Source organism: Anarrhichthys ocellatus, unplaced genomic scaffold (genome assembly GCF_004355925.1).
Source record: "Anarrhichthys ocellatus isolate YVR2014 unplaced genomic scaffold, GSC_Weel_1.0 scaffold11, whole genome shotgun sequence".
Taxonomy (NCBI): Eukaryota; Metazoa; Chordata; class Actinopteri; order Perciformes; family Anarhichadidae; genus Anarrhichthys; species Anarrhichthys ocellatus.
This window is the reverse complement of record NW_022280041.1, coordinates 6820058-6835674: the sequence shown is the minus strand read 5'-3', so window position 1 is coordinate 6835674 and position 15617 is coordinate 6820058. Positions and strand designations below refer to the sequence as shown.

General features: G+C 40.2%; 1 long non-coding RNA gene across 1 annotated transcript; it reads right to left on the bottom strand.

Annotated features, from left to right (window-relative positions):
* Positions 1–590: 590 nt before the first annotated feature.
* On the bottom strand, positions 591–1537 carry LOC116385742 (uncharacterized). The gene is made up of 3 exons (XR_004212901.1): positions 1492–1537; positions 818–897; positions 591–607 (listed from the first exon to the last, which is right to left on the bottom strand). It is a non-coding gene; the product is annotated as an uncharacterized LOC116385742 (long non-coding RNA).
* Between the last annotated feature and the right edge of the window lie 14080 nt (positions 1538–15617).

Genomic DNA, 15617 nt, shown 5'->3' with positions numbered 1-15617 from the left:
AAATGGTTCCATAAAGAACCCTTTTCAAATGGTTCTTTAGCTAAAAATGGTTCTTCCAAGGAATATATGGTTCTTTAAAGAACTGAGTTTTGGAAAACGTGATTTTTTTTTTTTACATTTAAACAGCATAACAATGGAATCAGGGTTCCCACTCTTTTTTAGAGATCATATTCCAGGATCCTTTCTGTGATGATCTATAAAATCATCTTTTACATGCACGGAAATGATGGCAAATTGATTTGTGGATAAAAGAAACACCTGTAGATGTACTGCACTTCACTTTATTGTCAGAAATCAACTCTATACAATGTAATCCATGTGCTACATGCAGTGTCCTATCTAAGAAATGTTCAGAGCATTTGCCACTCTCTGCACAGCTACAGGTACCCGTGTGTCCAGCTTCAGGATAAATGCCTCCAAAAACGAAAACGTTTTTTTTCAGATGATAGAGGGCCAACACAACACCCATGGCCAATGAACCGTCTGCGTCTTCATTGTCCACCATCATTTTTTGTCCATCCACTGCTACAAAAACATCTGTGCCGTCACTCAGGGGCTTGCCATCGCTGCTGCTCAGGACAATTGTGGGTGTTGGGCTTAGTGGTTCCTGAAACAAAACATTTGAAACTTAAAGCTGTATTCTGTAATGTTTAAAGATCAAAGCTTTCTGATATGCTTAGTTGCACATAAAATGCTAGTTTGTTGAGATTAGATGTCATATTTTTGAAATTGCACTTTATCTTAATTTTCTGAAAATATATTTCCCTTTTTTAAATAAACAAATTCAAGTTGCCCCCCACAAACACAAATGACTAACCTTATCTATTGCAAAGAGCTGTGATGCATTTCCTTTGAAGACCGATGGTAGGAGGAGTATGGCTGCATTCACCAACAGGCCTGCAAATGACAAATCATGTTTCAATAAATGTCACAATTCTGATTCTGCAAAGTTTTGAGACTATCATACCAATTTCCTCAGCAGTGTTGATTTGGATAACAGTATCTAGGTAAACGTCAAGTCAACTTTTTAGAGCACTTCTACAAAACACAGTATATGGGATATTCTAAAAGGCTTAAAGGGAAAATGGATCAATGAGGCAAGAAAAAGTATTTAACGTTGATTAATAGTTTTAAAGTTATTTATTGGTTTGAAATTATTTGGCTACTTGTAAAACCATCTTGTTGTACATGTCGTTTCTCAACTCCAGTCTCACATCTTAAGTTGCTCATCAGACTGTAAACAAATAAACAGCGCACTGAAAAGGAAGTCTGGATATCAGCCGGCTACACTAGAACCCCAGAAATATAGCCCCTTTCCCCCAGGGGCATATGCGTCATCAAACAAATAGCTAATTGTTCCCAAATCGCCCTCTGTCTTAAGTTCTGGTTCAGCGCCTGTCCATTTCAGGGTCTGAGGTCCACCCACCACAGTCTCACAAAATCCTGCGGGAAACACTGCACCATGTCTTATATATTAGATAAAACACTCACCAAGATTGGAATAGAGAAGCAGGTGAATTCTTTCAAGACCTCTGCAGTAGAGTGTTGAATATAGTGTCTTCTGTACTCTCTGGAGGCATTGGCGAATGATGACCAAGTTAGGCCTCATCTTTTGGCACTCCTGCTTCATTGTTGCAATATGGTGGCTCGTACTTCTTTCGTCGTCCCCAGCATCCATTGCATCTGTTTGCTAAGTAATAAACAATGACACAATTAGGACTGAGCTGGAGCATGAAGTATGAAGCATAAAATTCAGTTTAGCATTACTCTTTTAGTCAGAGAGAAAATACTTACATATCCAGATCCATAACTTTCCTTCAGAAAAGGGAAGTTGAGCAGGACAGACTTAAAGAGCTGCTCATACTGAATATGAGACGGATACCTGTAAGTTTTCAAAAGGAACAAAACACAAGGCGTTATACAAGATTAACATTCCAGATCAGCGCAATAAACAGAGATACCTAACTCAAATGATCAGAAAGAGCAGTTAAAGGTCTGCAAATGTGTAGTTTGTCATCATGATGCATAGTTTTCTCTATGGCATACAGACCTAAAACTTGATTAACAAGGAAACTTGTTTTACAGGCAGATAACATGTCATTACTGTACAGTACGGCTGTCAAAATTGGCCAACAATTATGTTTGAATATTCGTTCTTGAAAAACGCATCAGTTCAAACTATCTTCAAATATCTTTTGTTGTTCATTATGTCCATGACACTGTGTCCTAAATGGCCGCGAGTGGTACTGCGCTGTGCACCGTTTAGAGCTGAACTTTTGTCGGACACCGTTTCTATTTATATTACTGTTGCATGCTTTGAAAATGTCAGATAGCAAGTACTACTTAGACGTTTTTTTTTTGTGGTTACGTCTCCAGTCTGATCTGGAGATCACAGTTCATAGGTACATGGTTTGCTTACATGATGTAACGCATCACACGTGTTACTGTCTGTCGCCATCTTCTATTATGGAACACAAACTTACAAACAAGAGCTGCATCCTTGTTGGTCAGTGCCGGGAAGACTGTTGGAGGAAACCGGACTTGGCAGTTGATCATTGGTTGGGCTGCTAGGGCTCTCTGACTCACAGGGGCTTCGCTTTCACTGCTAAAGGGGAGGAAAATCAGATTTTAATTTAAGCCAACATGTAAGAAAACTACCAAAAACAAGACAAGTAAATCCTTGGAATTGTAACTGAAATGACATGGCTTCACTGTATAACGTAACTCACACTTTCAGCTGCGCTAAAGCAGACAGGAACTTCACTTGGTCTTTCATTTTTGGAAAGATTCGCTCACTCATTCTTTCGGACTTTAGACATCTGGAGAAGTGTAGGCCCATCTACTTCATTATCTATGGCAGAGAGAAACATTATTGAACCATATATATCATAGATATATCAGATTCAATTATTGAAACATACAGATAACATACATAGATATTACGCAACGTATTGAATGTGAGCAGAGATCAAGTGCAAATTACACAATTCATTATAATTGCAAGTATGATCACAATGGAAGCATGTGATGGTTGAATTTCACAACAGTACACATCTCTTTGACATAACCAAAGCAGCCAACACTTTCATCTTCTGAACTATTACCTTTCAGGTTGCCTCATTACATGCCTTGATCTTTTATGCAGTCGGGTAAAAACAGAAGTCTGGCAATGCTTTGATCTGTGGCGTAAAAGCTACCCAAGAACTGACAGTGTTTCAAGCTGGAAATGGCGTTGGATAGATCACGTTAGACTAAAATATTGTTTGATATGTTGATGCATTATTGACCATAAAACAAAAAGCTAAATATTGACCCCATGAAATATTTAAGGGGATATGATAAAGTGTGTAGAGCAGCAAGGCCGCCCAAAATGCTTTCCCTTTGTATGTCTGAGAAGACATTTTATTTAAGTCGGGGCCACTGGAAAAGCACATTCCTCTTGCAGGTGGTGTTGCAACTGGATTGCCACTATTTTAAAAAACATCTTGACTGTGCCAGTTATGTTAAACACTATAGGGGTTTCTTAAAAATGAATAAGAAAGACATTAATAGCTGTAGGAGGATTCCTTTTTATTTGCGGTTTGCTGAAAATTTGCTCCCTCTTCATCTTCGTTGTTCAGACTTATGTTTGAACAGTTGAACATCAACTCAAACAGTCCTCCATTTGGGAATTACCAATTCCTTAGTGACTTCAAATGTGCTGCCATCATTTGTACCAACAAAGAACAGAATGTGATGATTAATTCACTTCTCTTGTTTTTTTTCTTCTCTTTTTGGACACATTTTAGGTGATAAGCAGAACCCCCTCTCTATCTGCCCATATGGCCATCGACACATGCTGGGGAACAGGATACTTTACAGACATGCATATTTATAGAAACTCACCAAGTAAATATTGCAAGCGGCTGGTTAAACATTTTCCTTTCCACCTGTGACACAGTTGTACTTGTATTAGCTTGTACTATATATGTTGCTTGCTGACCTGGTATAGGTCACGCAGGTGTTGATAATTAAGGCAGGTGTTAAATATGCAGAGTTTAATTAACATGTTGATTTTTTTTGCGGGCGCTTTCGCCTGGGATCCTACTGAGATTAAGAATAACCAGTAATGTCAGGGAAGTCTGGCAAATTGAGGAATGTGTTCAAATCACTGCAGCTTCATATTTTAGCAATACAGATAATGTTACAGTGGTAATGATGAATATAAGCCCAAGAATGCTGAGGGCATCAGAGGGTTTTTGTAGCAAATTATTTAATATCAATTTGCTCAGCCGATTGCTCTGTGGTGATGACATTATCGAATTAATTTGCTCTCCAAGGCAACAAATTAAGTCATCTATTGAACTTTGAACAACAAAAAACTTTTACACCCCACTTGTGACCTCCTAGACAGTGAAGCTAATGACCTGCAGCCAGGAGCGGCAGTTTGTCATGACATAATCAGCTTAGCCTCACTTTAATTTAGAAAACTATTGAAAGCAATGAGAAAGTAATACAAGATGAAGCACTTGTGCTGACTCTGCCAAGAAATAAAAGGTTCATTAATTCTGACGTAATTGTGATTGTTCATCCTTTAACTTAATGTTAGCTGTATCCTCAAGGGGTGAAGGACAAGGAATTCTTTAAGAATATCATATGGCATAACATTAATTCCCCTCTACCAACAGTGTAGTGCTCCAGATTCAGATTCCGTGTCTCTTTAATTGTTTACCCTTTTTCTTCCCCATTCTCTTTGAATATGCATGCAGAGGAAAAGCACTTGTAATCCCAAGGATATATGCTGTGAGAGAGTTTGGCTCAAAACAGAACTGGCTTAAACTGGATGATGCTCAAAGAGGAGTTAACCTCGTTTTCTGCCTTGATCTGATTCAAAGTGTTTTGAAAGAAGGTGAAGATTTTGAAACTTTTACTTACAGTAAATGGGCTTTAATGTAATCAAGTTCCACCCTTGGCATGTTTTGTTGCTGAGAATGATCAGCTTTCCACGAGGCATTTTTGAAAATAGGGTTATTCCTGTAAAATTCAAAGCTGTCCAGTTACTAAAATTTCCTCCCAGCAAAGGTCAGAATCTCATAATGTCTCAATCGAGTCCTATAGCCTCTCCAATGTCTATCAAATATAATCGACAACATGTATTTCCATGTCTTTTCAACAATAGCTATTGTACATTTTCAAAGTAAGACACGTTGAACATGTACGTAAAACAAATGGCTATCTTTATAACAACCTATGGCTTGCATATCAGGTAAAAGAAAACGAGAGGAAACATTTGTATGCCTCCGCGCCCGCGACGGCCTTATTTTTTGGGTTGTCTGTCAGTCGGTCTTGTCTTTCTGTACGTCCACAAATCCGATTTTCTGTCCGTTTGTCCCATTCTTGTGAACAAGATATCTTGTCTGGCTGACGGAAGCACACAACACGAGGCAGTTATTCTAGTTCTACTTCCTGTCCTAGAGATAAAATGGGCCTGTGACTGCCCTGCCAGTTTGAAACCTAGCTTGAACGGAGTTGGCATCATTCTTATGCATGTGTAGGTGCTCATTGGTGAACCTGAACGGTTTTAATATTGTTCAGAGCGGAGAAAGCTGACTCACCACTGTCAGTAGACCAAAACCTGGTCCAGGTGTGGAGTGCTACTTTGGTTAAACCATGGAAATACAGCCTCAGACACAGCCTGTAGCCAGTGAGTATATCAGGTTCATGTACTCCATGCTCCATGCTGTCATCTCTCTCACATCTCTCTCTATGCTGTCTATGCATGGTAAACAAACCATGTGATTGGTTCAATTGAGGGAAGCTGTTGCCATATTAACTGGACTCTGTGAAAATTATTTATTCTCATTAATTTATCAGAAAATGGTCATAAGTCCTGATAGAACCCTCACTCGGTCGGGGTTCATTTGATGATGCCCGGTATAGACCTATGTAGTAAGTGGGGGAAGCGATCATGAGAGGCAGTAGTGATTGATCTTTACCTTCTATGCCACAAAGGGGAATATTTTTCCCCCTATCTGTACATTTAAAAAGAACAAACGCATAAGCTGCCTCTGTTTAGGCTAAAGGTAACGTGGTATGACGTCAACAGTGCATTTAGGTGGATAGACCGTTTCTCTTTGTTTGCTTCTTTGTGCGTACATGCTGTGGTAGACCCCTTATCCTCCAGTGACCCTGACAAGAATTCACTGGTAAAAGCACCGTAAATGTTGAAGTCTACGAGGTTGATTTGGTTTTAGCATCTCTTTCTACAAATGACTCGCATAATTTGCTGACATGGCTTCTTTCTTCAATGTGCAATTCATTTAAAGCAACATTTTAATAGCATAGTTGTATTACATTGCGACTCAAATGTAATATCCACCCCAGAACAGAATTTGCATATTATTGTCTTGTTTGAGCTTGAACATGAATACAAATACAGATTTCCTCCTTCTGCTATAGGAAACGACTGAGGCAAATCTTGCAGGTGTTCCATTGACAATAACAAAAAAAAAAACATGGCTTTGTGAAGACAAGAACATTACCCAGTCTTTTATGTGGAGGTGCGTTTGTGACAATAACACAGATTAGTTTGTTTGACCTCAATTCGTTTTATGTTATATCGATGGATTGAGCAGATTGAATTCTATTTTAGGGTAGATTTTCTGTGTGAAGCAGAATCCATTGAACTACTCTGAGTCCATTTCATAAAAAAAAAAAAACTTATAACAGGAGACTTACAGATCAGTTAATCATTGCTGCTCTGATCACTGCCAGTTTGCTTAGGGCATCTACCACCCAAGGTATCAGATGACATTTAGTTCAGTGAACAATTTATGAACCAAGACAAGACGATAGAATTAAGGAAAGATGGAAGAAGTTGATCTGAATCTGGAACTATTTTGCAAAGATATATGACCAGTCTGTGCCACAGTTGACTGAAACCATCATTTGATGACTGGATTAAACAGTTTAAGTGGTTTCTATACCTCTGGATGGAGGAAATCCATGGCTGACACCTCAAAAGTAAAAACACTATCGAGCGAAATACTCAACTCCCGAACTGCTCCAGCGGAGCTGCACAGTGTCCAACATTAGAGCACTTTTTGAATCAGGCACCTCCTAAGTGCAAATGTGTGTAGCTCTGTGATGCTGAAACAATGCTCTCCTCCAGGCTTCGCTGATTGGATGCATCTTTAAAAAGAAGTTGCTACATGGCTCAGATTTTCTTTGTAGATCAGGATACTTTATAACTGTTTCATGTTTAGGAGAGAATTCTTGATTTCAGTTGAGGACAAAATCCACCAAGTGATTCCATTGTGGGTGGCATCATTTCAAATGCTAGAACAGTTATGTTGAAAGCTGCTTTGTCTTATTTGTCTCACATGCTTCTCCTCGTTTCATGACTTGCATATCAGACAAGTTGACTAGACACTCACCTTAAACATACAGTGTTTGAACACACAACCAAAGTTGTCATATTTCTGGTGTGGACCGTTTCTCTTTGTTTGCTTCTTAGTGCGTACATGCTGTGGTAGACCCATTATCCTCCAGTGACCCTGACAAGAATTCACTGGTAAAAGCAATAAATAAATTATTAGTTATGTCATAGAGTAGCCAAACCACTGCAGTCTATCAAACACTCATTGGTATATATTTCAAGAATCCAGACCGTCTCAGTATTAAAGCATTAAAGGCTCTCTGTCCTTGCTTGACAGAGCCTTAATATTAATGTTACTCTTGCTCGCCCCAAATACTATCATTTTCTTTTTAATCCTGTCTGGCTTTTTGAAGATAACTGCACCTTTTTAAGGGACTGAGCGTATCTATCAATTCACATCAAAGGCGGATGTCCGAGACATTCGAACACCTTGTCTGTCAATAACAGACATTTCTGATGATCATTATTTGCTCTGTCTTTGTTCTGTGGGGCAAATGTGCCCGGAATCCTTCAAAGGCATGTTAATCAAGCCCCGTGTGAAGATGCCAGGAGACCAATTACATTTGTGAGCTGCACTTCAGCTTTCTCATTTCCCCTGAATCCTGCTGCTCAAACATGGTTACAGCACAGATTTCTCCTCCATGCCAATGAAATAGTTGACCTTGACAAATACCTGAATGCAGAGAGGAATTGGTAACATGGAAACAGCATGGGACTATTTCAACTTCCCTGCAGTTTTTGTGGAAAGCAGCAGTATCTGCTGTGTATGAGCTACATTTGTCTGTATTTAAATGAACCAAAGATAGAGCTGCTTTGTTGCTCAAGGTATGTATAAATATGACTGTAGATTGAATTGGTGAAATATTCTAAAGGCCATTGGAAACTCCTGCTTCTATTTTTAATGATTTAACCTGGATGTGATAATATTCAATGGCTTTACTTTAAGGGCCAGCCACATGATTCGGCCTCCTTTTGTTTCAGGAAGCCCTTTCATAACTGCTCAAGGTCATTTTAATCATCAAGCGCCATAACTCTACCATAGAAGATATTGAGGCAGAAAGCCAGTCTTCCTTCAGATTTGGAGTTTGCAGAGAGCAGATGTAGGTTGAACAATGAGCTCTCCATCCCTCCAGCTGTTTCTCATCTCGCTGTAGGGTGGATTGGAGAATAGAGGAATCCGTCAGCAGTGTAGGCTGTGTCCCAAATGGCCTCACGAAGTCACAGCCTTGTCCTAATCATCGTCCGTCCATCAATCTACCACTTGATTGATATGCCTCCGGATGTCGTGGAAAGGCCCGTGCATGCCCCTTGAGCCCGCCGACCAGCAAGGGTCTGTCTCTGCTTGGCTGGCATTGGGTTCTGATCACACCAGGACAAACTTGATTTGGCCAGAGGGAGTCTTTTGTGATTGATGATTCCACGACGTGTCTTCAGCCCCAGCAATCTGGCCTGGCTCTACTGCTGTGCAAATGTTTGTGTGTGGGTGTGCATGTGTGTGTGTGTGTCTGAATGTGAAAGATAATTCTTGTGCACATTGTAAGTAAGGATATTTAAGACGGAGAGAGTTGGGATGTGTGTGTAGGTGTGTGTGGAAGCAGCCACAACATTTCCCAAGCATGTCACAAGCTGCGAGCTCACTCTGTCCAGGCTTTGTTAAAGAAAGTTCAAAATGCCAACGGGTTCCCTTTCAGTTTCCTCGGCTGTGGCAGTAATCAGCGCTGAAAAGTGCCATCCACGCCTCGGCGCCCAAGCCAGAAGATTTCCACACTGCGGCTTCTTCTACTACTTCCTCTTTTTTTTTCTTTTTTCTTAAATGTCATCTCCCATTGTGCTCATGTCCCATGGTGCTCCTCAGGCTAACAAATATCGAAGTACCAGTGCACTGTCACTATTGCAGTATAGTGTGGATCAATTCCTGCTCTTCATGGCTAGGGTTTAGGATTTCAAATTTATAATAGATAGATGCACTGTGTCTGAACGAAATTCTGTAAACGTCTCATGGAAAACAATTATTCTAGCTCTGAACTAACTTATAATTAAATATAGAGTGAGAAAGACAATTAACAACTTTGTTAACCTACAAAGATTACGTAAACTGCACAGTGATAAAGTATGTGGGCTTCCAATGCAACATAAATCCGAATTAACTCTCCCAAAACTGCTGGTGCATCAGTCAAAAAAATAAAAGTAAAATGATATAATGTGTCGTGGGTCAAACAGTCATGACAATACATGCCCCAAACGCAGGTCAAAGTTGAAACTAACTCACCCAAAGGGATCTGATGGACAAATATAGTGTAAGTTGGGGTTGACAAATGCATTTATTGACATGCAACCTGGCATGACTCACATGTGTTGCAGTGCTTCCTATGATCTTTTGAAAGTAACATTTTTCATGGCAGTCTTTTGCTATTTTGTGCGCCCCTTCTGTCTCTCACTGTGTAGAAGCCTAAAGCAGAGCGCGCACACACAATGAGGCACACAAACACACGGGCAACCTTAATGACATAAATGGCATGTAATGGTGATGACACAGAGCTGGAGGGGGAAAATAAATCACTGATGTAATGTTTCCTGGGAAATCGTGGTTCGGGCTGCAGATGAAGCCAATGCAAAGGGCTCCATCTGCTGTTTGGTCACGTGAACTTCATACAGCGTGTTCTGACAATGCTCCAGCTGACTCACTTCAGCTGCCTGCCCGTTAACGAAAACGGACAGCCGGGCTCGGCAGTGACGCTGAGGCAGTATAATTTATGCCTGTTGAATTATGGATATACCAAGCAAGTGAAGGCCAATATATGTTTTATACCGCACGCTCCCCTCCATTTATTTTGGCTGGGGTTATGACTTGATAGGTGACGCTTCCATTGATGATGGGCTTCCTGATTTATCCGTTCACGTCGGGCAGGACCATCAATTAAGACGCTTTGCCAGGACAGACGTGCCGAATGTACTGTCACCTGTTGTTTATGACTGACTGTGCCCTCAAGAGTTAGCTTCCTGCAGAACGGGGCAGTTCGCCACTCATTCTGCTCACCATTGTGATTACCATCCGACAAGAGGCAGTAAAACAATGTGCAATGTGTGCAGTCGCTAAACTGGCAGCATTTTTTTCCAGCTTCATTAAAAAAAAATGGACTTATTTTCATCTGACGATCGGAATTATAATGACTGTAATCTGTGAGGCAACCTTATACATAGCATTGCTTTATGATCTCATTTTATAACCTCATATAAGTCGGGGAACATATAATTTCTCACAGATAGACTGAGATGTATATACTGTCCATTCCCCTGGAAGCCATCGCCAGCAATTTCCTGCCTCTTTCATCATTCTAAATGCACCTAAATGGTTTGGGTGGGGGTGGTGGGGTTGGGCAGCAATAACCGCAACTTTGTGTCAGGAGGGGAATTTGGAATCTTTGATGCTTTCCCTGGCATGAAATGTATTTACAAATACCTTAGTGGGCGCCAATAAAAGGTTTAATATTTAATTAGGCCTAAGGGCATCTCACAATAACGGGCACATTTGTGATCAATGCTATGATAAAGGAGTCTTCCCTCACTGTCAGTCTGTGTGAGGAGAAAGCCTGGCTTCCTCCTTTTAAATGTTTCTCTAGTTACTTACACGCAGACTGCACTTTGTGGAGAACAGTTAATCATAGAGCACCTCCTGGAATGCTGAGCAGCCAGTGAGAGCTACTGGATTCATGTTTGTATTATAAGGCTTCTGACTTCACATGATTACCATGAATGATGAATGCCGAACAATGATGAAAAATGCATTTAGGCTCTCTTTGTGCCAACGCTGATGAAACTTTTATGATCCCTGTGGGGAACCAGCAATGTCATAGTGCACTGTGAGATAGGATTGTATAATCATAGTAAAATTGTAGCCGAGGGGTGTTTATGAATGACCCTCCTTTTGGTTTGCCATTTTTTTGAGTGTGTGATAACAAATACCACAGAGATCAGACATGCAAGCCTGCTGTTGACTTAAAATTAGGAGCCTAAATGTCTCACTTTGAACTTTGATTACTTTGATGAGGGCCTGTCTAAATATTACTTAAAATGTGAGGTTTTATTTTGACATATCGTTTAGGTAATCAAAAAAAGGTGTGCTGCTGAAAACACCAGTGAAAAATGTATTGTCTTTCTCTCCAACACCCACCATCTCTTGTCAATGAGATGGTAGATAATTTCCCTTCTAAAATTACAAGTGTTATTGATGATATTGCACCCAATAAGGTGATGGCTGTCTCTGGTAAGAACAAATCTCCAGGAAGAAATGCCACGCTGGTAAGAATAGTTATTAATGAATTGTATAATAATGTATAATTTGGAATGGGGAAGTGCAAGCCATGTTCTCTAATGCATCGCAAAAAACAATAATAATGCATCTGCCTCTGAACCTCTGAAATGTGAATATGTGTTGACCCTGTGTCCACCTAAAACCAATTCAAACACCATGACACAATCTTATCCAATCCCCATAAAAATCTGGAGGACATTATACAACAGCTGAAATCCTCCTCCTGCTGCCTTGATATTCCACCAACAAGCTAAAGTGTTTCAAATTGCTTGGCCTCAGATCATTTACAAATTGTAAACATGTCTCTGCTGTCAGTTGTCTTCCCCCAGGCCCTGAAAACTGTAGTGATCAAGTCACTCTCAAAAAATATCAATCTAGACACATCACTAATGAACAATTATAGGCCCTTATCAAACCTCTCATTTTTAAGTAAAATCACAACAAAGGCTGCTTTTCAACCGCAGACATGTTTTTTTGTCGCTAAACATCTGTTTTGATGTCTTCCAATCAGGTTTTTCGATCTGTTTCCACACCGAAGCACTGAGACTGCTGTCTTGTCGTCAATGGCATTCACGGTGGCAGAATTTCAGTCTTAGTATTCTTAGATCTCAGTGCTGCATTCGACACGGTTGACCACAACACTTTACTAGACCGACTGGAAAACTGGGTTGACTTTCTGATACAGTACTAAACTGGTTTTAATCCGAATTAAAGGACATGGTCTATAGGTAATTACACATCGGAGCGAATAAATATGACATGCTTTGTTCCCCAAGGGTCCATTCTGGGGCCTCTTCTGTTTAACATCTACATACTTCCAGTGGCTCAGATTATGAAAAAAAAACAGATCAATTACCATAATTCTGAAGATGACACACACATTTACACAACCATATCACCAGAGGACGAGAGTGGAGTACTAGCACTGACTAGCATTTAACAAATCAACGATTGGATGTGCCAGAATTTTCTTCAATAACAATCAGTTGTTTTTGGAGCCAAGGAGGAACAATTAAAATTCAGCGTTCAACTTCAATCAGCAGTGGTAAAAACCATGAACCAAGCTAGAAACCTTGGTGTAGTCATGGACCCAGACCTGAATTTCAACAGCCACATTAAAGCCATAACAAATTCGTCCTATCACCTTAAGCAGGATTTGGAAAAACTTGTTCAGTAAATTTGGCTCCTGCAACGTCCTAAAGAAATCAATGCACTGAATGGTTGAAATAGTCAAAACTAAATATGGTGAAGTAGCATTCAGTGTTTATGCACCATATATCTGGAACAAACTCCCAGAGAATTGCAGCTCTCACTTCTTTTAAATCAAGCCTTGTCTGTCTGGTTTTGGATGTATTCTGTAAAGTGCTTTGAATTGCTTTGTTGCACACTTGCCTTGCCTAAACTTGCCACTGCAAACATTTTCAATACATCCTTTGAGTCTGTGTTTTAATTGGTTTTGAGCAAACTTTGGTCTATGAAGTGGTATCTCTTTGAGTCCCCCGTGACATTTTGCCCTAGGTGTCCTGTCTTTTCATACAGGCAGTCTCATTGTCAGAGCTGCAGTACATGTCTACTTTTTTGTCAAGGCCATATAAAAGAAACATTTACATTTTATAATCAAAATGTTGTTAAAACTAGGGAGCTGTTTAGCTATTACCTCTCTTTGTTACTGCTTTTAATATAATGTAGAAAAGATATTTTAATTAAAATACCTAATGGAGCGTTCTTTGCTGTAATTAAGGGTACTGTTGACAATATCTCACTGCTGCATACATTAAATAAGGATGCAGCATTGAATGAGTCTTTGCCAATGTTTTTGATAAGTTTTTCCTTTGCTCAACACTTTGAGAAACGTAAACTAATTTGCCGGCACCGTGATGACAAAGCACAGCAGCTAGCATCAGGGGAGCATTATTGACTGAACCTCAGTGTTGCGTAAATTAGCACACCTGCTCCGTGGCGCTAAAGCCTCAAATGTAGCGCTATCAAAATACGCAAAAGCTTAACAACAGCTGTCAAAGCTTTGTGACAGCTGTCACGAAGTCAACACACATAAGTCTGCTTTCTCTGCTGCAAGGTTGTTTTCTGCGAAACTTTTCTCTGACTGCTGGGGGAAAAAGAGCAGCCTGTCACACTTTCAGTCCCTATGACAGGATGAAACCTCTTCTACTTTAGTTTTAATCAGAGAGATCCAGCCTGTTCTCTTGAGCCACATAGCAATGAGAGAAAATATGTTGCTCTGCTTTGGAGACTCTTGTCTCGCTTCCACTGAACTCGCGTCACAGATCGTCGATACCTCAGAGACGAGGCACAAAACGTATAAATGTCCAATTATAGTTGCTTCAAAGAGAGATGCGTTTAAAAATTAATAATGGGGTGCATTACATAATTCACGACGGTTGTTATATAAGCGGCCCAAATAGCAGAACAGACAGGGTATTGTCTCTGACTAAAATGGCAGCGGGTGTGCCTGCAAGTCTGTTTTTGTGTCGTTGTCACCACTTGCATATGTTGACACGTACTGACTTTCCTCCGTGTGCACCACACAGTCTTGACATACTTTTGTATGTGCCGAAACATTTCTCTAAAAGGAACATGTAGAATGTGGACAAGACATTGTTGAAGGCAGTGAACAGTCTCTTTTAAAAAGTTGCTCCGGTGTCAGGGTCGGTTTAGTCTGCCGCCCTCCCAGAAGATCTCCTTGTTGCTTCGATTCAGCATCAAGGATGCTCTGGCTGATGCCTGAGTGACTGAGGCAGGCTACAGTATTTCCCTTAGAACCATTATGTATATAAATAGAGGATCCCAACGCTCAAATGAATGCCCCTACCCTTCGTGCCAGTTTTGTGTCTCGTACACAGGTTTGGATACCAGCCTCCTGAGTTGTCTTTACATTTCCTCTTCAAGTTTGATTTTGTCATTATCAGTCAAAATATAATGTGAAATATATTTTTCTCATCTAAAGCCCAATAAAAAGCAAAAAAAAGTTTCTATATGGGAAATAAAGGAATTGTTTTCCTTAGCAATGGATATGGGATATTATTCAACTGCAGCCTGCAGTTCTTGTGAGACAAGAATGACCTGCTATTGAGATCATTTTTCTCTGTGCAGAAAATAAAAACTGAAATGTTCAGTTCAGTGGGCGGTGGTTCTCCAACTAGACCTTGAGTGCGAGGTCAAGTCTCTGGTTCAGTTTCATACTCTTGCAAATAATTTCATTAATCAAGAGCACAAGCTCTTGAGAATTTCCCAGATCACAATGAACGATGTCTAATAAGATGAGGACTTTTGGGGTTAGTTGGGTTTTCAGGATTTAATGTGGGTTCATGCACCTACTTGCTATTCAGAACCTCCAATACCAATGCCGGTCATCTCCATATTCATACCCAAGATTCCAAGCAGCTTGTTCTTAACCAAAGCAATGAGTCCTGACAATTAGCAGAAGCATTGGGGAACTTCGGGTGCACCATACGTTGACTGGTAGCAACAGATACTTCCATAGCAAAGATTAAAAAACAATCTGAATCTGTAAGTTTCCCTTAACACACAAAAACTACATCTTTACTTCAGCTTCTTGCTGTGTTTGCACTATCTTTGTGTGTTAAGAAGAAATCTACAAAGGAAACAATGACAAATGTATGTGCTATGTTGGTCCTTAATTAGTTGTAGGAATCCCACTTGTTATGTTGTAAGAGTGTTTTTTGCAACGGTCTGCATTTCTTTTTGTATTCCTGTTACCGCTCTCTTGTTTCATTACTATTTGGTTCAGTTTCCTCTGAGGAGACTCTCTCTGTCTCTTTGTCTTTCTCTGTGTCTCTGTGTCTCTCTCCCTGACGTGAGAGTGTGTGTGTGTGTGTGTGTGTGTGTGTGTGTGTGTGTGTGTGTGTG